The sequence below is a fragment of the Lepisosteus platostomus genome, chromosome 5 (assembly GCF_059453375.1).
Source record: "Lepisosteus platostomus isolate fLepPlt1 chromosome 5, fLepPlt1.hap1, whole genome shotgun sequence".
NCBI lineage: Eukaryota > Metazoa > Chordata > Actinopteri > Semionotiformes > Lepisosteidae > Lepisosteus > Lepisosteus platostomus.
The window spans coordinates 39077020-39097026 of record NC_142615.1 but is presented as its reverse complement, the minus strand read 5'-3'; the positions used below and the strand labels follow the sequence as shown (position 1 = coordinate 39097026).

Genomic DNA, 20007 nt, shown 5'->3' with positions numbered 1-20007 from the left:
CTTCAGTGGAAGGGGATATCCAGATAAATAGCGACTGTGCAGATTGTATTGTTTGTATGGAATATATTTCAGAAAAGCGCAAACCAATTTAAAAAGCTCACAATAACACACATTTACACTGGGAAAAGGTGATTGCACTTTCTGCTGTATTGCTATGGCCCTCTATCCTGATTACAAAATCGTCTCACAATTCTGACACCGAGGTGTGAGAGACAATGTGACAGACTGTCAAAGCCTGAATTACAAGAAATTTTACTGTACCATTTTTTAAATATGATCCTCTGAACATGGCACTTGTTCTGTACAAGTCAATTGATAAAACCCGGCCTGTAAATGTTGCTGGAGAACGTAAAAGAAAGAAACAGCTGCAACCACAAGAATAACAACAAAAAGGTCATTTTGTTATTCAATGTCCTTTTGAGACATGCACTGTCAATGCACACAGGTACATGCTTGACTTCGTTAGAACGTGGACAAATATGTTTTGTTGAAAGTGTGGAACGTTTTAATAACTTATTCCTTTCTTACACGGAATAAAAGAACAGAGTCTTTATAAGACAAAAACAACCCAGTGGGCAATGATTCGTCCAATATACATATATATAATAGCGAAAAAACAGCTATGTGTATATATACATTGCCGCAATGTATAATTAACATTGAATTGCAATGGTAATTTCGACAATATTAATAACTGCATTAACAGATGCAGCCATTCAAAACAAGCGAGGTATGCTGCAGTATAACACGGTGGGCGTGTCGCAGTACACCGCATCATACCGGTATGCAACTTAGATTATGTTAATAGCATCCGGAATCACCTTGTAAAACCACCAGGTGGAGCTAATAAAGGTTAACCTCTCCTGTACAGCATTTGAGCTGTCACCAGAAAACATTGGTTTCGAATCCTGATCACTGCAGAGGGACAATCTTTATTCAATTAAGAATTTAAGTTGTATACTCTTAAGACTTTTAAATTTAAACAGTGTATTACAGCATGTTGAACATTAAACATTAAAAAGGCGGTATATTTTATAAAAGCAAGATTGTTCTGTTGGACAAAAGTACACAACCTATCATACACAGCCTTTATCATAAATATTTTGATTATGCAGGAATATTTTATGCATCAAAGTCTTTACCGAAGATATTACTAATAGTATTAATAATGAATGACCTTGGACAAGCTGTAAGCTCAAAGTATTACCCTGGTCCACATTCTTTGTAACCGTCTTTGTAAACGAAAAGAGTTTATTTTTTCATTGACAAAAAGTAACACCACAGCATTTAGTTGATCCGATCACGCATTTGTTTCCAATCATACAAAGTAATTCTTGAGAATCTCCGATTCACCATGCCTTTCACATGCTCATAAACGATATTAATTTAGGAACATAAACATATTACTGTATGTAAACTGTACTGTATATTGCTGGTCTTGGTAGTTTAAAGAAAAAATACACACCAGTATTCCATTTCTCCCTAAACATTTTAAGCATCAAAGTCTTACATGTTGTTATTTGGGAAACGTTTTTACGTGCTCCTTCTGACCATATTAGGATTATATACTTTGTGAAAAGTGATAGTCTTTTAACCTTTTCTGTGAATTTGCTTGTTATCTAACAAATGCATACTTTTAGAATTTGATTAACAGGGAATATAATATGGAATTGCATATGTAAAAAAAATAATAATGATATAATTATATTCATGTACTGTCTGGCGGAATAAACTGAAGAGGTTAGTTAATGCGACATGGAATTATTAAGAATTATCACCTCTTTTTACACTTGAGAACAAATGAGAACATTGTAAGACTCTGATGCTTAAAATGTTTAGGGAGAAAGTGGAATACTGGTGTGTATTTTTTCTTTAAACTACCAATACCAGCCATATACAGTCTGTAACAAAGGGATTTCTATATGTCTTTATTTAGTGGTTACATTAGTGACAAAGGCTAAACTTTTAGCTCCAGTAACGCGTACGCCGTATGGCATACATGTTTGTTTTGGGTTTTGCTTGTTCACATATCTTCCCTTTTTATAAAACGACACGGTTGAAAACTGTTCCAGAGCCACTGTTGTTTCATCAGTGAAAAGTACATCATGAAATGCCTCTCCCTGTTCAATCCTCTGGAAAAAAGAAAAGGAGCATAAAGCGTCTGATGGTCATAAACGATATTCATTTAGGAACAACATCAGAGATATGTTTTTAACTGCACTGTATCGGAGAGAATACCATAGTGTGTTTTTTTTTTACTCCCTGGCGGAAACTGGCTTCCATAAGAATCAGTATGGCTCAGAAATTAAATAAAACTTCAACATGATAGAATTTAAGTCATTTTAATAACAATGAATAGTCACCTATGCGTTACAATATAAACATTTATATTGATTTAAATTGCGTTTAAATCGCCTTTATTTAAAACCCATAAATAAAGCTGATACTGTTTAGACTTTTAATTATTTAAAACTGTATTACAGCAGCACAATGCACAATGCAACGTAAATCGCTATGTTTGTCTTCTGTGTAATAATGTTCACCTCTCTGTCCAGCAAATTAACAATAGTAATAATAATTAACTTTATTGTATACAGTGTGGCGGCTCCTCAAAGCGCTTTACAGTTTAAAAACAATAACAACACAACAATACTGTTAGGCTGGGAAAACGATTCTTTTTTTAAGAAATACAAAATTAGATATAATGATGTGTTCTGGCATTAACGAAGAGCATAACACGTGGGCGGCGTAGCGGTTGGCTCTGGCTTTCCCATCTACTATATACACTGCAAATACAACCCCCCTCTTTGCGGGAGTGCTGGCTGTGACGAATTAAACCGGTTTCACAGGTATTTTCAAAGTAGAAGGGGGTGAGATTTCAAGCGAAAGAAACCTCCCCCCTTCAAAAATTTTTCCAAGAAAGTTTAGCCTTTCTGACTAATGAAACCACTAAATAAAGACATAAATATAGAAATCTTAAGATTTTTAAAATACATGACTTTGCAAAAATTTATTTAAAAATAAAAATGATTGCAAACGCCAGCGGAGAGAGAGAACAGGGGAGGGATGTTGGTTTTGCATAAGGGGCGGGGCTATGGAAATGTGTTTATTTGGAAATGTGGAGTTACATGTTCTGGCTGTTTGTGAATTATCGTTGTTGAGTATGGAGTGTTGAGGTATTGATTTTGTGTAATGTTTTATGTTCAAAAATTGAGGTCGATTTTGTTTATAATAAAGAGGATATTTGATTTTGTATTGCTGTTGTTATCTTTGTTTTTGGTTGTTATTATGTTTAGATGGTTGTTTTTGTTGGTTGGTCGTTATTGTGGTTATTAATCGTCGTAAAAGAGGTGACGGAGCTGTCCTCTCTATAAGAAGAGTGCCATTGAGACACTCTCTCGTTTACGGCCACACCCCCTTGAGCACGCCTGATCTCATCTGATCTCGGAAGCTAAGCAGGTACGGGCCTGGTTGGTACTTGGATGGGAGACTGCCTGGGAATACCAGGTGCTGTAAGCTTTTAAGCGCAGGAGGCGCCCTATCCCCGCTCTCTCACTCATTCCCCTGTTCACACGTGCAGTGCGGCTTTTCCGTCTGTTTATTTGTCAGCTTTGGCGAGACACGGGTGCTTGTGTATTAGCGTGAGCGTTTTTTATTCTGATCATGAACAGTTTTACAAGTCCGCAAAGGATCGAGGAAAGGTTTATCGCCAGCTGAAAAGAGACACAGCGCTTCAGCTGTGGAGACTTGTTCGGCTGGCATTCTGGGAGTCACGTTTTTCAGAATTGTATTGAGATCATTTCCACAGAGCTCAGATGTCAACGCACAGCAGCAGCTCTCCACAGCGATCCTCTATAGCTCCCTTTCTCCCGCAGCTCCGTCCTCATTGGAAGGAAGCAAGACTGAAAGGCTGAAGTGAAATAAAGTGGGGACGAAGGCAGTGAAGACAGAGAACGTGGGAAGAAGAGAAAAACGCAAGGGAAAAAAAGCAGCGTCGTAAAAGAGGTGACGGAACTGTCCTCTCTATAAGAAGGGTGCCAGTGACCTTTTCTCTCGGTTACGGCTACACCCCCTTGTGCATGCCTGATCTCAGAAGCTAAGCAGGGACGGGCCTGGTTGGTACTTGGATGGGAGACCGCCTGGGAATACCAGGAGCTGTAAGCTTTTAAGCGCAGGAGGCGCCCTATCCCCGCTCGCTCGCTCATTCCCCTGTTCACATGTGCAGTGCGGCTTTTCCGTCTGTTTATTTGTCAGCTTTGGCGAGACACGGGTGCTGGTGTATTAGCGTGAGCGTTTTTTATTCTGATCATGAACAGTTTTACAAGTCCGCAAAGGAATCAAGGAAAGGTTTATCGCCGGCTGAAAAGAGACACAGCGCTTCGGCTGTGGAGACTTGTTCGGCTGGCGTTCGGGGAGTCGCGTTTTTCAGAATTGTATTGAGATCGTTTTCCACAGAGCTCAGATGTCAAAGCACAGCAGCAGCTCTCCACAGCGATCCTCTATAGCGCCCTTTCTCCCGCAGCTCCGTCCTCATTGGAAGGAAGCAAGAGTGAAAGGCTGAAGTGAAATAGAGCGGGGACGAATGCAGTGAAGAGAGAGAACGTGGGAAGAAGAGAAAAACGCAAGGGAAGTATAAGAAGGGTGCCATTGAGCCCTGCTCTCTCTTACGGCCACACCCCCTTGAGCAGGCCCTCTGACGTCACAGGGGGCGTGGTCAGCGTGAGAGCAGGAAGAAGGAGAGGAATAGAGGATTTGTTTGTCTCAAGTAAGACTTTGTTTTTTGTGTTTTTTTGGTGTTTTTGGTTGATTTTTGAAGCCCTCCCCTTCAGCCTAGCGCTGTTTAGGGAGGGGAGAGACTTTTGTTTTTTTGTTGTTGCTTTTTTGTTGCTTTCCGAGTCCTGTTTGTGTTTTAATGGATGGAAAAAACATGGAGGCAGAGAATGTTATTGTAGTGGAGGAGGAGAGTGGTGTAGGAAAGAGAAGGATGAGGAATTCAGACCGACCCCCCCCCGGCGGGTTTTTGCAAGGGCGCATACTGTTGTGGTGGATGTGAGCGGCATGGAGAAACCATCTGCGGGTGCTATTATCGCAGCAGTGCACGGCGTCTGTGCCGCCCCCGGACGCCAAAAGAGATTGAACTGACTCTGGACTCAAAAGAACATGCGGACGCGGTGGCTGTGTGGCTGGATGTGCAGGGCACACCCTGCTACTGCCGCTGGCTGGAGCTGAAGGAGGTAGTGGTGTCCTTCCTCCACCTCCCGGCATATATCTCAGACGAGACTATCAAGGAGAAGCTGAGTAGCTGGGGGGTGAGAGTGATTTCGGTCATCAGGATGCGCCACTACCCTGGGACCACCATTGCTGATGGCACGAGGTTTGTTCGGATTCGCTTTCCCGAGCATGTTGCCTCGTTGCCATACAGCACCCGCCTCGCCACGGCAGAGGGGGACCAGTACTTCAGGGTCCTCCACGACCAGCAACAAAGGGTGTGTTATGTCTGCCTGGACTCAGGGCACATCGCCAAGGACTGCCCCGAGTTCCTCTGCTATGAGTGCAGACAGCCCGGCCACCGCGCCAGGAACTGCACCAAGTGTGACCAAGCAGCAGCTGCAACGGCGACAAGACCCTGGCAAGGTGGACATAGGCCCAGACGAAAAGACGCCCGAGGACCCAGAGGAGCCTGAGGGGAAGCGCCCGGTTGCCCTGCAGCGGCCACAAGACACCGGCCTGCCAGGTGAGGGAGCCTCTTCAATACTCGGTCAGGCACCATTGGCAGAGACTGAGGAAGGGGAGTTGGATATGGTCGTGGGAGGAGAGGTAGGGGAAGTGGTGGAAGAAGGAATGGAGGATGGGTGTCTTGAGATGGATGGGGCAGGGACAGAGGAGGGGGAATTACAGAGCATGGAGATGGAGGGGGAAGGGGAGGTGGTGGAGATGGATGGGGTGGAGAGGGAGGACAGGGAGGAGGGGGAGGGAAGTGGGCGAGCCGGGGTACAACCGCCTGGGCCCTCGAAGGCCGGGATCCAGTGGCACCACATCAGGCCTCAGCCCAACCTCAAGCCCAGTTCAAGAGTTGTCCGCAGACCCATCCCTGATGTCTCTGCGGTGGCGGAGACATTAGGTGGGGAGGAAGCAGCAAGTGTTGGCAATGAGAATGTGGCATAAAGGGCGGGGAAACTGTTGTGCGGGCCGGAGAATTAACTTCACTCTTTCCCGGCCATATACGTGATGGCATCTTTCGCCTCTTTAAATGCCAATGGGCTGAGGGACAGAGCGAAGCTGGGGGCAGTGTTGGCTTTGCTGGGGCGGACGGATGTTGTCTGCCTCCAGGAGACCTTCTGGGACGAGGAGTGTGTCCGGAAGGTGAGAGCACAGTGGGACTGGGAGCTGTTTTACAGCAACGCCTCCGGCCTGTGCAGGAGGGGGGTGGCCGTGCTGGTGAGGAGGGGAGAGTACGAGAGCGTAAGGCTCCTGCACCGCGACACGGAGGGCCGGCTCCTGCAGGTCTGTCTCGGGTTTCTGGGACAGTCCGTGCTGCTGAGCAACATCTACGCCCCCAATGGGGAAGCTGAGCGGCTCGCCTTCTTCAAGCAGCCAGGGCTGGTCGTCGGAGATTTTAACTGTGCACTGAGTGCGCTCGATGTCGCGGTTGGGATGATCTTTAAGAGCAGCGCTGCTCGCAGCTTCCTGGAGCGCAGTGCGGAGGCTCACGGGTTCGTGGATGCGTGGTGTCAGGCTTATGGTGCGCGGAGGGACTTTTTTCGGCGGCAGGTCGTTGAAGGTGTCTTGAGACAGAGCCGGATCGACCTGTTGCTGGGGCACATGAGTCTCATCCCGTGCCTGAGCCGGATGCGTTATGTGTTCACGGCCCTGAGCGACCATGCTGTGCTTCACTTCTCTGTAGCAGGGGCACAGAAGGACCGGGACCCTGGCCCCTGGTGCTTTAATAACGCGCTCCTGGGTGAGGCTTCATTCTGTCAGGGCATAGAAGACCTAATCCGGCAGCAGCTGCAGTGTCCCCTGTATAGGTCAGAAAAGCTGGTCAGGTGGGATAATCTCAAGTACGGCATCAAAGAGTTCAGTATCTCGTATGGCCTGTCCCAGGGGTGGGAGAAGGCCAGGCGGGAGAGAGAGCTTCGGGCTCGGATCGCCTCAGAGCTCGGGCTCCTGGCAGATCACGGCAGGGGCTGCGAGCTCTTGCTGGAGCTGAGGGGTGAGCTGCAAGCCCTGGAGGAGGAGAAGTGGAGAGGAGCCAGGGTGCGCAGCAGAGCCCAGTATCTTGCCAAGGGCGAGAAGAGCACGAGGTTCTTCTTCGGCCTGGAGCAGGAGAGGCAGCGCAGCTCCTTCATTGAGGAGCTGGTGGGAGAGGACGGTGTGCGGCTCCCTGCCCCCGAGGCCGTTAGGAGTGAGGTGTTTTCTTTTTATAGCGCCTTGTTCTGGTCCGAAGGGGTGGATGAGCAGCAGACCTGGGCCATGCTGGCTGGGGTGAGTACCCGCCTGTCACAGAGCGATCGTGAGCTCTGTGACAGTGCGCTGAGCTTGGAGGAAGTGCTTGAAGCACTTCGGGGCTCGTCTCCTAACAAGAGTCCTGGGTGGGACGGGCTCTCCTCCAAGCTCTACAGACACTTTCAGCAGTCCCTGGGGCCCCTCCTTCTGGAGTTGTTCCAGGAGATTGCCAGGACCGGTGCTCTGACCCCATCTATGAGAAGGGGGGTGATCTCTCTTGTCTACAAAAAGCAGGGGGATCCCTCCCTTTTGAAAAACTTTCGCCCGATCAGCCTGTTGAACACGGACTATAAGATCCTAACTCGTGTTCTCTCCCTCAGGCTCGGGAAGGTTCTGCCCAGGATCCTGTCGCCTTCGCAGACCTACTGCGTCAAGTGGAGAGACATTGCGGACACAGTGTGCTCCATCAGAGATGTTGTGGACCTTATGCGGGAGCAGCCGAGGGGTGGATATGTCCTGAAACTGGACCAGGAGAAGGCCTTTGACAGGGTGGAGCATTCCTTCCTGTTTGAGGTCTTGAAGAGCTTTGGCTTCGGCGAGGCCTTCATCTCCTGGGTGAGGCTCGTGTACAAGGGGATCGTGAGCTGTGTCAAGGTGAATGGTTCCCTCACAAGCTTCTTTCCAGTGACCTTGCCTGGGGGCACCGCCACCTCGTTGATCTACCAATATTCTGACGACACCAGACTGACGTTGGCAGAGGTGGCGGAGATCTCGGCCATTTTAGAGGTGGTGCAGGCCTACTGCGCTGCCTCGGGCGCCAAGGTAAACTTGGAGAAGTCTGAGGTCATGCCGGTGGGGAGGGCAGACCTTGCCCCACTCTTCGGCTACCCTTTCAGGGTTGAGACGGGTCACCTGAAGGTCCTTGGCATCTACATTAACGCTGATAAGCAGGCCACTGGGCTTCTCCTGTGGAAGGAGAAGCTCATTAAGATGAGGGCCAATTAAATCGGTGGAGACACAGGTCCCTGACCCTAAAGGGAAGGGTCCTGCTCGTTAACACACTGTGCCTGTCCCTCTTGTGGTACCCACTGTCTGTGATAACTCTTCCTGAACGGGTAGAGAACGAGATTAGGCAACTGGTGGTGGGATTCGTGTGGGAGGGGAAGCCTCCGTGGGTCACTCATGACACCCTCATTGGGGAAATCTCCAGGGGTGGGCTGAAGCTGTGTGATGTAGGCCTGAAGCTGAAAAGCTTTAGGCTGAAAGTAGTGAAGAAGTTCCTTGACCTGGATAATGTCAGCATTTGGAAGATTGGTATGGCAAGCTACCTCGAGACTTGCGGGGGCTTGGGGCAGGAGACCCTCCTGGTGAGGCTGACTCCGGGGTTGATAAAACATCTGCCCTCCTTTTACAGGGAGGTCCTGCTGGCGAGGGGGTAGTTCATGTCCCAGCATGTCTCCTACACGCCGGAGACCCGGGCCCAGCTTCTGGAACAGCCTCTGTTCCTCAACCCCCTGCTGGTGTCTCGATGGAACAGGCAGCTCTACGAGGCTGGCATATCCAAGGTCAAGGATCTTTTTTATGAAGTAAAGGACGGATTTCTGCCCACCCAGGCTATTGTCGACGCTGTGCGAGGTCAACGACGAGCTGCCTGTCAGTAAGATCCGTCAGGATTACGAGCAGCTCAAACTCGGTCTCCCGGACAGTTGGCTGGAGAAGCTCCATCTACAAGACGGGGCAGCAGGCCTGGCCTGGCCGGAGCTGAGGGTGAAGTGGGGGGACCGTGGGGTGGACCTCCTGGGGTGCACCACCAGCATGTTCTACAGGCTGATGGTGGCGAAACGCTTCAGAATGCCGGTCTCAGAGGTTTTCTGGGGTAAGATGTTCCCCCAGCTCGAGCCAGGGCGTACTTGACGGATCTGCTGGATGGCCTGTTTCGCTCTGTTCGAGGAGCTGTTCTTGACGGGGTGCCCTGGAAAGAGCTGTTCTTCTTTGGGTACCGCGGGTCTGAGAGGGGGGGGGTTAACGCCATTTTACTGAACCTCCTCCTCAGCCTAACGAGGACAGCTGTCTGGGAGAGGAGGAACCTCATGATTTACAATGGCCTGAAGCCAGACCTTGTCAGGCTGTACATTGCCAGGGTGAAGGACTGCTTCTCTCTCAGCCTGGCCTACTGCAGGGCTGAAAGGCGGATGGCCGACTTTCGCAGGATCTTCTTAAAAAATAACATCTTTGTGGACCTGCGGGAGGAAGGCCTGTACTTCCGGCTCTGAGATGGGGGTGTCTTTGAACAAAAGACACACACGGCTCCACCCTTTTCCACCCCTGAATAGCATTGGCGAGTTGAATAGCATTCAATGCACATCGAATAGCATTGGCCCCTGAATAGCCCCTGAATAGCATTGGCAAAGCTCAGCACTGGGCCACTGGGCACAATTTCCCACCGTTTCCATAGTGTAGTGGTTATCACGTTAGCCTCACACGTGGAATGTCCCCAGTTCAAAACAGAGCAGCTTTTTTTGTTGCCACGCACACTGTTTGGGGATTCGCCTAGCGCTGTGATCGAACAGACCCACTCACCTCTTAGTGTGGCGGGATCTGCACAGTGCATGTCGCAGTGCTTTCTGCTTTCACTTCAATGTGCTTCCTGATGTCGAGTCGTGTGCTGTGCAGAGGCTCTGAAAGCGAGAGCAATGAAAAAGTGCACAGCGCTGTGAAAGAAAACACAGAGAAGTGAAAGGCAGTCCTTTCTCTAAGACCGGGGTAAAGTTAGCTTGAAGTTCGAAAACGATTTTGGCACGCCTATAGTGCTTTCGCGAAATCTCTTAGAGTTACAAAAACACTTGCTTTGTGTATAAAATGCATTGTGAATGCTTTCTCAGCCTTCACTTTGTCATTTTTATGACTTTTTTTTACCACGCTCAAATATTTTTTTGTCCATATCTTCACAATGGAAGCACAGAACGTCTTCAAACGAATGCATTTTAAAGACCACAACTTGTGGAAATTTCCACAGTCTCTACATCAAACTTTCAGTGAGCTAATTTCGTTTTTCATCGATGTGTAATTACGCACTAACTGGAACCCGGGGGACCGCTGTGTGCACGTGCACAATGTGAGAAATACTGTAAGACATGATGCCAAGAAGCATGAAGCGAGGGGGATAAGCTCAAATGGTAGATCGCTCGCTTAGCATGCGAGAGGTAGCGGAATCGATGCCTGCATCCTCCAGGTCTGAGTTTGGATCTCCGGGAGCCCGGTACTCTTGTTTAGCCTCTGCGACTTCTGACAGGTGCTCCTCCATTGCGGAGAGAATGTCCTTCAGTTGTCAAGCGTTGTAGGGCCACACCTCCTTCCTAACCTCAGTCTGCACTGAGTGCGTCTCCAGCATTTTCTCATCCAATTTGTCAGCTTAGCAAGTGAAAAGTATATCCGAGTAAAAACAGTGCTGATAATACTCTCACGAATTGTTAGAAGACGTGCTTTTGATCATCGATTGCTAAACAATCACATTCGTTCGACTTGAGCCATCAAGCTCGTAGTTTTCCTTCAAATCTTGAAAGCTCTCAGTGAGAACATCATAGGCTGCAGGACGCCCCGTAACTTGATTACTTCAACAGAAAGAAGAGCAGACAGCTCCACAAATATGCGAGGCGCAGAGAGCGCAAGGCGAGCCGCACACGTTTCGGTGGCTGAGAGAGGGCAGTTTTTGCTTCTGCATTTCCCAAGTAAGGACGCATGACAACACGCGATCGCGGTGCTCATCTACGACATAGTGGTGATGAGTTTTCAGTACGTGTTCTTTTGAACGAGCAATGAGGTTGCCGCCTTGGACAGCTGACTGCACGCTCTCATTGTGCCACGTGATGAGAATTCACCAGGCTCGTTCAGTCATTAGTCACATTCCATCGTTTGCCATAAGCAGACGCTGCGAAGTGATGTGGATATCAGTTCCCAGTCTTGTGGAAGAGGAGGAAGAGAGCACACGAGGGCTCGTCCGGGAGTTGAACCCGGGACCTCTCGCACCCTAAGCGAGAATCATACCACTAGACCAACGAGCCACGGCAGCACTTTCCATTTCAATCTGTCAGCGAGCTTGAGGATGGGGGAGAGGCGTCATTCGCTCATCCAGTCAGACCTTCATCAATAAGTCAAGAAAGCCGCAATTACACGACTGCCTTGCAGACGAAGGGCAGTGAACTGTGCCCGGTAAGAGGGGAACAAGCGGCACTAGGTGACGCCGAGGCATAAGCCCCAGCGAGGGGGGTTGGCTTGTATGGGACAGCGCTTGCTTTGCATGTGGGAGGTAGCAGGATCAATTCCCGCATCCTCCAGGTGTGTGCTTAGAGCTTGATGTGCCGAAAGGTGTCCTTCAGCCTGTGGTCACGCCTTGCATGGAGAGCATCGTGCGGCTGTCAAGCGTTTCGCAGCCACGCCCCCTTTTCATCTTCTATCTGGCTTAAGCGTCACTCCGCCACTCTCTCTTGACATTTCATGTCAGCATATCAGAAGTCCGAGTGACATTTTTAATGGCTGAGTGAGGGCACGATGCTGAAGCAGAGAGGCCACTTCAGCCACAGAGACTTGTGCTAGGTGAGACCTGAAAGACGGACTCGCAACAGAAACAGACCAAAAATGTATCGGTGAGATCAAAAGGCAAATGCAACATTCGGCAGAGGGCGTCTAAAGATTAGGGAACGGGCGACTGAAATCCATGTGAGGCAAACTTTCCGGTGTGTGTACTGCAGCTGGGCTTGTTGGCGTAATTGGTAGTGCGTCAGTCTCGTCATCTGAAGGGCCTGAGTTTGATCCTCACACGGGGCAGGGCTGCTTCCTCTCTTGCTCTTTTCAAACACTTGCGGCAACTGTTCGCTCATAACCACGTCTGGAATGCGTGACCTTTACACGGGCGAGAAGCAACGCCGCATCCCTTTTCTAAAGAACATTCACATTCAGAAATAAGTCAAGAAATTTGCCATTACTTTCGCTCGCAGTGCTGTCAGCCTGCCCATGTTGCCAAAGAAAGATTCACTCGGCGTCAACATGACAGAACAGCGATCACTTGAAAACAATGTTCCACACTCCGTAAGCAAGAACTTCAGTGTTTGCAGTCACCCGATATGCCGATAGTCAAAGGAGCGCAAAACACGAAGCGTCAAAAGACAAGATGAGTTGATGGAAAGAGCGTTGAATTGATGGGCACAAAAGTTCAGCTCGTACAATAGGCAACGAAGGTCCCAGCGTCGTCATCGCACTTGAAAGGACTGCCTTGCAGACCAAGGGCAGTGGGCGGTGCCCGGTAAGAGGGGCAGAGGCGGTAAGACATGATGCCGAGAAGCCTGAAGCGAGGGGGATTAGCTCAAATGGTAGAGCGCTCGCTTAGCATGTGAGAGGTAGTGGGATTGATGCCCGCATCCTGATGAATTAGTGGAAAATCATCCCCGATCTCATTTTCTCCCACTGGTTATCTCTGTGCCTTTTTGCCTTTTTTCCCCTCTTTGGTTTTTTTTTCTGAATCACCAGCTCACCTCTTTCTGATCCAGCTGGGAGCCTCTCTGTAATTAAACAGTTCTGTATCGGACTGTCTCCCTCTGAATTCACTTTCTAAACCATTCACTGCTTCTAGAGTTCAACCATAAACAGCACACTGAGGACTGTGCTTGGGCTTTGACCAATCACCACGCTGTTTTCACATTTAAACCTTGACGTGGTTATTAAGAATTTGCTGGTCGATGCTGATTGTTGCTGTCAATAGAGGTGTATGATACTAAGAAATGTAATGTGTGCTTAGAAAAGTTGTTAATTCTGAGTGTTACTTTTCTGTGTACTTATTTGCAGTGTTCATTTAGTTTCCAGTTTTTGATTTAGTCATAGTCTTAGTCAAGTCAGGTGTCTGTCATAGTCACCTTCTAGTCATCCATTTTTAATTTAGGAACAAGTAATAGGTTTATTCCATGCTGAAAAAAAAGAAGAAAGAAAACGCAACGTTTCGGCTGTGGAGCCTTCTTCAGGTGTGGGACTTAGAGCTTAGAGTGTAGACTTAGGGGGACTTAGAGTGTCTGTATTAATCCTTCTCTCTGGTTGCAGTGTTAATGTGCTGTTTTGTCCAGTCGCAGTGCCTGTGTTAAGCCCTCTCTCAATGCAGTGTAAATGTACTGTATTGTGCAGTCAATGTGTCTGTATTAACCCCTCTCTCTCAGTGCTGTGTTAATGTAAATGTAATGTAATTGTGATATTATTACAGTAGTCTTACTTTTTGCATGGTAGTTATGTTTCTGACAAAGCTAAATCAGAACACGCCCTTATACCCACTTATTCCACTATGTTAAAACAACCCAAATTGATTGTGAGTGTACTAGTATGCGTGTGTGTAGTTTAAGGCTTTTAAGATCACATGGCCTCAGCTATCACTACTATGCTGATGATACTCAAATATCCATCCATACCAAACCTGACGATGATGTGGCTGTCTCTATTCTATTAATTTGCATCCCCGATATAAAAACTTGGGTGACTCAAAATTTCCTTCCTTTAACTGTGACAAGACTGAAGTCGTGCTTATTGGCACCACCCATCAACTTTGTACAACCAATGTGTAACCCTATCTGTAGATGGTCTTGTACTTAAGCTTCAGTCTAAATTGAAAAACTTGGGGATGATATTTGACATTCGACCCACATGTGCAGCATGTTGTCAGAAAATCTTTCATTCACCTCATAAATATTGCTCGACTACGCCCTGTGGCTGAAAATTTTTGTCTTCTCCCAAATCAACTACTGTAACGCTCTACTCTCTGGGGTTTCTAAATCCACATTGAACAAACTGCAGTATGTCCAAAATTCAGCAGCCAGAATCCTGACCAGGTCTAGTACAAATTATCACATTACTCCTATCCTGGAGTCCTTGCACTGGCTTCCTGTCAAGTTATTTATCGACTTAAAAATCCTCCTGCTCACCTATAAGACGCTCAATGTCTTGGCTTGGCTTGACACCTCCATACTGATCTGATATTATCACCCTACTCCCTACCTTGCAATCTTCGCTCTTCTAATTCTGTTCTCCGATCTGTCCCCCAAGCCCGTCTACATTGTATGGGTGACAGGACCTTCTAATTTTATGCCCCAAGCTCTGGAAGAGAGTCACCTTCTCTAAACTCCAAATCCAGACACAAAAACATTTTCTTCAGAAGAGCCTTTATTTAACTGTTCTGTACCTACTTTACTTAGTACCACTGTCTACTGTCTCCTCTAACTGTGTATTCTCGTCATGCTAAGTTTGTGTATTTTTTGTTGTTGGCATTCTGTAAAATGCTTTGAGAAGCCACCTCTAAAGGTATAAAACTATAAAATAAAGTTTATTCTTACAAAGGTCTTGTCTTGTGTTTACAGATTCAGAGGCCAGTGCTCTTATTGAAGCTGGGGAAAGGGCTCCTCTTGAACTGCAGCACAGTGTGGAGATGCACAGGCTGATGCAGGAGACAGAGGTCACTGCCGCAGAAGGGAAAGAGGCACTTAGTGAGCAGCACACAGAAAGTAGACAGAGTGTCAAGGATCTGGACTCTGTGCCCATGATGAAGACAGAGCCTGAGAGTGAGACACCTGGGCTCTTAGTATGTGATAATTTTACAGAGACTATTAATAATCTGGACACAATCAATATTACACAAGGTTGTAATGAACTGGGCTGCATCTCTGTACAAGAGCACAGTGAAAAACTGGATGTTTTAAATCTTACAGAGCAGGACATGGAGCCCAAGTTGATTGACCCTGCAGAACAGCAGACTGATGTACCTGGTGAAGAGAACAGTACTGATTTACAGCATACTGAGAAGAGTCAGTACAGGGAGGAGCAACAGCAGCTCCTACAGGGCTTGATAATAATTAGGCCTTGTTCTGTTCAAGCGGAGAGACTGTCATTGCAGAGTCTAAAACAATCATATGATCCCTTAGTATCTGATGACTTTACACACAGGTTTAATAATCTGGTTACTGAGAAAATCGTTGAAAGTTTTAATGAACTGGAGACTATGTCTGTTCTTGGGCAAAGAGAGGAACAACTGAATGAACTGGACGGTTTGAGTCTCAGAGAGCTGGAGAAGGAGCCCCAGATGATTCACACTGCTGAGCAGCACACTGAGGGACATAATGACGAAAACAAATCTCAGTTCCATCACACAGAGCAAGGCCATTCCATGGAGCATTTGCAGAATAAGAGACCCCAGCACGATCAGGGGATGAGGAAGAATCACTCAAGGCCTTGCTCAGATGGTGTGGGCAAACTGCCATTATGGCACAGGGAGAAGCAGCGTTTCTGTCAGTCTAGCATTTCAAAACCCTATCAGCACCTTCACACAGGAGAGAGACCGTTCAGCTGTAGTCAGTGTGGGAAGAGTTTTAGTCAGTCAAGCCACTTAAAAACCCACCAGCGCATTCACACAGGAGAGAGACCATTCAGCTGCAATCAGTGTGGGAAGAGTTTTAGTCAGTCAAGTCACTTAAAAACCCACCAGCGCATTCACACAGGAGAGAGACAATTCAGCTGCAATCAGTGTGGGAAGAGTTTTAGTCTGAAAAGCCGCTTACAATCACACCAGTGCATTCACACAGGAGAGAGACCTTTCAGCTGTAGTCAGTGTGGGAAGAGTTTTAGTCAGTCAAGTAGCTTAATAGTCCACCAGCGCATTCACACAGGACAGAGACCGTTGTACCTTGAGTTTGCTGCTCCTTTGCCAGTCTCTCTCTCCCTCATCTCAAGTGGTGCTGGACACAGAGAGGCCATTCCATTTGGTTCACATTTAAGGTGTTTTTCTAGCTGATAGTGTGTTCTGATAAGGAACAACTCCCAAAGCTGAGACACATCAGCCACCCTAATTAATGGTCATCTCTGGTGCCTCACTGTCTGGGAGATTCCAAGGGAGAGTCTCATCCCAAGTGGTTTACACCCAAGGATGAGTGCATGGTTACTCATCCTCACACTGGACACCAATAAATGTAGGCATCCTCTCACGAGGCACCAATAAATGTAGGGGTTTGTGCATTTACTGGGCCAATTGTTAATTGTTGCAGTAAGTCACAAAATGATTCTCGAATGCCCATGGAACTTTCAACCAATGAGCGACCGTAGTTCCTCCAGGTAAAACTCCAGCTCCTCCTGGACATCCTCAGACTCAGCTCAGACAGTCACGTAGCGGCCAATGTGTCCCAGTGCAAGGACTTTTCCTTGTTCTAAGAGTCGAGAACGGAGGTTGCCAGCGTGTTACCAAAGGATCCACCTGAGGTTAGCCCAGCAGCAAGCCTCGTGAACCCACCGTGAACGCTCACCTGATCAATGAGTGAACTACTTTTGGAACTGTGGACAGCTGAATATCAGTATTCAGGACTAGCGCTATTTCGGGAACTAACCGGTCTTCTTCCTGTCTAAAGAGTGTGACTTGCTCGGATCTGTAGTCACTTTTCTGTGTGCCATCTCTCGCTAGTTTCAGCCAACACTAACTAGCCGGTCTTCAGAGAGCATCAGCAGCGCACCCCAGCAGAAATCTCTCTTCTCCTTCTCTCATGTCTAACAGCCTGCCACTGCTTCTTTGCGTCCACAGGAGATCTGAACCCCCAAAGAGTGGACGAGTATTCAACATTCTGCATTACAGCTCGAGAATTCAATTGTTACCTTAACCTGAGTTGATATCAATTTAATTCCTATGAGTCATGTACTTGCTTTTGAGTATCTAATGTACAAGTTGTAACAAAGTTCATTTACAAAACGGTCTAAATGAATGATATACGGAATGTATGTCCCTCTTGGTTTGTAACTCTTTGTGATTGAATATATACCTTTTGTATTCTGCTAACCGTCACTATAAGATCTGTTATGTTGATATGCACATTTTATGTAATAATAAATGTATTCTTGTGTATTAGTATCCGTGTGTGTGCGTTGCTGAGTTATCCCGCTGTGTCGGTCTTCTAATAACCATCAAAGAATCATTTTGTGACTTACTGCTACAATTAATAATTGTCCCGGTAAATGCACAAGACACCTACATTTATTGATGCCTCGTGAAAACGGGTGAAACTGTCTTGAGAATTAGCATACAGTACCGAGGCCCCCCCATGACCAAATAAAGGCTAACCTCGATATGAGCCTAAATAATGCAGACTACAGCAAAAAGACTCACTTTGAAAAGGGAACGAATGTCCGGAAAGAGTAGTGTAACCAGCTTGAAATGCTTCTCCGGACCTCTAACTAAAAGAAACCGGGAACCAGCAGTGGCATCGACTCCTTTCGAACTGGGATCCTATCGCAGCTCGTGGTGTCGTAACTCTTCCGTATCTGATATTGGACCAAGCACATCAGGGGAGAGCGCCAACGCAGTCCCCCACTACCAGAAATTATGCAGTCGAGATTCCCACATTTGGGGAATTTGCAGGGGTCAGCACAGCCGGAGTTTAATGGCTGTGCCTCGCCCTAGGTGAACCGATTTTTTATTTTTAAGAACTTTATTTTCTTTTCACAAAAAAAAACACAGGACATCACAAATTAGAAAGCTTTACATTAATATACGTACTTAAAACAGTATATATGATCACATCTCATTACATTTTGACACGGTACCAGTTACATAGCAACAATTTCTTTTTTTCTGGTGCAAATCACATTCTTTACTTAAACATGATAATGTTTTTTACAGTTTCTTGAGATATTGACCTATGTTCTCTATTTCCCACAGATTTTCTGCTTCCTCCCTCCCTTTTCTCCACAGATCTCTGAGGTAATAGTTCTCTCGGGTGATGAACAGGGCCAGGCTACCTGCTGCCTTGACTAGGACCTCGATGCCTTTGAACAGCCCCATGTTCCTCACTCTCCACAGGGTGTCTTTCCCACTGTTCACCACGGCCCAGATCCTGTCAAACACGTCAGGAGGAAGTTTGACAGGAGAGATGCCGTATATGACGAAAGCAGCGGTCAGGGTAAATTGGGGCGAGAGAGCTTGCAACCAATCTTCAAACTGTGCCCAGAAGGCCTTAGCAAAAAAGCAGGACCACAGGAGATGGGTCACAGTCTCCTCCTCGCCGCAGCCCACCCTATCGCAGCGAGGGCTGGGGGTGAGGCCCCTACGGTACAAGAAAGTTCGTACCGGTAAGCACTGGTGGACGACACTCCAGGCTAAATCTCTGTGAATGTTGCACAGAAACTTAGAGGATGTGTGTTTCTACACCTTCCTTGTTTGGGCTGATGTTAAAATGCCCACAGGGGTCTGCCTATTGTTCTGGGGTGCAACGAAATCTTCCAGTTTTTGGACGCTGACATCTCGGAGGGGAATATGGCCAATTGGGTGAGATCTTAGAAAACGTTTAACTGTCCCATAAATTGCAGGGCATGTGTCAGAGAGTGGGACATCCAGCTTGGGTCTGACACCCCACACTCTGAACACCTCCCTACCTACCCAGAGCCTGGAAAAATAAGTCCAGGTACGCGCTGCAGGTGCTGTTGCAAAGCCTCTCAGCACAGAGGCCAGGAAAATGCACAGCAGCTTCGTAGCAATATCTGGGACAGACTTCCCCCCTGAGGGTAGCGGCCTGTACATTATTTCCCTTCTGAGTCTTTCCTGCTTCCCACCCCATAGAAATTGAAACATCAATCTCCTCAGCACCGCCGCAACACGGTGTGGGATTGGGAAGGTAGAAGCCAGAAAATTCAAGACAGGCAAGAGCTCGGCTTTGATGACCAGCACCTTCCCTGTCATGGTGAGGTCTCGGTCCTTCCATTGCATCAGTTTTTTGTTTAAGATTGGCAATTTGTTCTACCAATTTACTGTTCCCATCTCTTCTCCAATACACCCCCAGGACCTTAATTCTCTTCTCTTGCAGCCTGAGATCATGTCCTTCTTTTGGCTCCCTCCAGTTCTGATAAAAAATCTCACTCTTAGATTTCTTAATTTTTGCAGAGGAAGCCAAAGAGAAACGATCACAGCACTGCAGAGCTCTGCTAATTGAGGCATTGTCAGAGAGGAGCAGGGTGACGTCATCCATGTATAGAGATGTCTTTACCTCTCCTCTCCCACTTCCAGGCACTGGTATCCCATTAATGGCCTGATCCTGGCGCAAGGCACAGGCTAAGGGCTCCATAGCCAAAACGAATAACAAGGGGAATAATGGGCAGCCCTGCCTCACCCCTGAACAGACTTCAAAGGGGCGTGATCTATTGCCATTAACCATTACTCTGCTGTTGCTACCTGTGTACAGCAGGTTAATCCACTTTCTCATGATGGGGCCAAACATGTGCTCAAGTACCAATGTTAAGTACTGCCGGTTTAGGCAGTCAAGGGCCTTTTCTAGGTCTACACCTAAAATGCACAGAGGGAGGGAGCGATCCTCTGAGTACAGACAGACATCCCTCAACAAGGCCAGGTTGTCGCTCATCAGGCGTCCTGCTATCTCACAAGTCTGTTCTTTCCCTACCAGTGAGGTCACTACATTTTGTAGGCACAGGAAATGGGCTTTGGACAGGATCTTAGTGTCCACGCCTGACAGGCTGAGTGGTCTCCAGTTCTTTTTGTCATTCTTT

The 20007-nt window shown here is 47.3% G+C and overlaps 1 non-coding gene and 2 pseudogenes across 1 annotated transcript; 1 reads left to right on the top strand and 2 right to left on the bottom strand.

Moving 5' to 3' along the window:
* The first annotated feature begins 3400 nt into the window (after positions 1 to 3400).
* LOC148666333 (5S ribosomal RNA) lies at positions 3401 to 3519 on the top strand (annotated as a pseudogene).
* A 7916-nt stretch (positions 3520 to 11435) lies between these two features.
* On the bottom strand, positions 11436 to 11507 carry trnap-agg (transfer RNA proline (anticodon AGG)). Its single transcript has one exon. It is a non-coding gene; the product is annotated as a tRNA-Pro (tRNA).
* A 6286-nt stretch (positions 11508 to 17793) lies between these two features.
* Positions 17794 to 17931, bottom strand: LOC148666331 (U1 spliceosomal RNA; annotated as a pseudogene).
* Positions 17932 to 20007: the final 2076 nt, after the last annotated feature.